General features: G+C 40.2%; 1 non-coding gene across 1 annotated transcript; it reads right to left on the bottom strand.

Moving 5' to 3' along the window:
- Positions 1-1343: 1343 nt before the first annotated feature.
- On the bottom strand, positions 1344-1450 carry LOC131621217 (small nucleolar RNA R71). The gene has a single exon (XR_009289542.1). It is a non-coding gene; the product is annotated as a small nucleolar RNA R71 (small nucleolar RNA).
- Between the last annotated feature and the right edge of the window lie 314 nt (positions 1451-1764).

Raw genomic sequence — 1764 nt, 5'->3', positions numbered from 1 at the left:
ACAATAGAGCGAAAGTTTGAGATCTTAAGACGGTCAAAGGTTAAAATCAATAGAGCGAAAGTTTGAGATCTTTAACTGGATAGTAGACATAGGACATTAGTTTTAAGGATGGCGAAAGCGTATTAAAACTAATTAGAACTTATTTATTTTCAAAAATTGTTTTTACACCCGAGCGGGATGGCGAAAGCGTACGTTAGGGATATTAGCATGTTCCGAGTCAACAGAGCGAAAGTTTGAGATTAGGAGATTTAAATAGATAACAACTTCATAAAACAGGCATTTTATTAATTACGTTGTTTCCAAAAAGCTTTTCTAAAATCTAATGGGATGGCGAAAGCGTACATTAGGATTAGGATAGTAATCTAAATCAACAGAGCGAAAGTTTGAGACGAGGATTTTTAACCAATTGAATTAGTAAAGATTTTTAATCGAATTATGCAAAAGCCAATGGACCTTCGGATCACCTTAAGTTAAACGAAATACATGCTGATATCTGTCTTTTATTATATTCTTTATTTCTCACAATCACTTTCCCTTAGGAACAATCGAAATATTAGTAGCCCTAGCTTTACATAGTAACCTTAGATAACGGTAGATCGATTCATAGTCCCTGTGGATTCGATATCTTTTAAAACTACACGACACGACTGTGCACTTGCAGTCATCAGATTAATAGACACGTAAAGTCGCGATCAAGTTTTTGGCGCCGTTGCCGGGGACTATTTAAGTCAATATCGTAACTCACTGTTACACCGTAGAGACTAGGGAAATTCTTTCCTTTCTTTCTGAACGATTGTATGCCAAATACTCGTTCACAAGGAGGAGATTTAATACAACGAATTAACGAGATCGAACATTTCATTAACGTCAAACGTCGAGCTCGCAATCTTCCCGAAGTAGCACCAATTCCGATTAATCAGGAATTGACTTTTACTGATCAAATTAATCAAATCACCCCAAAGTTAGAGATGGCTGCTCTTCGTCCTCTTAGAGACTATGCCGCTCCTTCGCGCGCTGAACCGCATTCAAGTATCGCACCACCTGCGATTGAGGCAAACAATTTCGAACTGAAACCTTCGTTGGTCCAAGCTGTTCAACAGAATCAATTCTCTGGAAGCCCTGCAGACGACCCCAACCTCCATTTATCTGTGTTCGTGCAATACGCCGACACTGTAAAAGCTAACAACGTTAGTTCCGAAGCTATTCGATTACGTCTCTTTCCTTTCTCCTTGAGAGATAGAGCTAGAGCGTGGCTTCAATCCCTGCCTTCTAATTCCATAACTACATGGGATGAATTGAAGAGAGTATTCTTAGCAAGATACTTTCCGCCTAGCAAAACTGCTATGCTCAGAGGTCAAATCAACGAATTTACCCAGAAAGATAATGAATCACTCTTCGAAGCTTGGGAACGTTACAAGGACATGCTTAGACTATGCCCTCATCATGGACTCGAACCATGACTGATCATCCATACTTTCTATGGTGGTCTCTTATATAACACTAAAATGACTATAGATGCCGCTGCTGGCGGAGCATTAATGGACAAACCCCATGATGAAGCATACAACCTCATAGAGAACATGGCACAAAACCATTACCAATGGGGTGGAGAACGAGCCGCTCTAGAGAAAGCCCAAACCAAAGGAGGAATGTACGAAATAAGTGGTATAGACCGCGTGAACGCTAAAGTAGACGCTTTAACTCAAAAGATCGAGAACTTAACCATCACTCCTTCAGCCACCGCTGCTGCTGTAACACCTAACT

Source organism: Vicia villosa, linkage group LG7 (genome assembly GCF_029867415.1).
Source record: "Vicia villosa cultivar HV-30 ecotype Madison, WI linkage group LG7, Vvil1.0, whole genome shotgun sequence".
NCBI classification, from domain to species: domain Eukaryota; kingdom Viridiplantae; phylum Streptophyta; class Magnoliopsida; order Fabales; family Fabaceae; genus Vicia; species Vicia villosa.
Note: the sequence above shows the minus strand (reverse complement) of the source record. Positions and strands in the feature narration are given on the sequence as shown.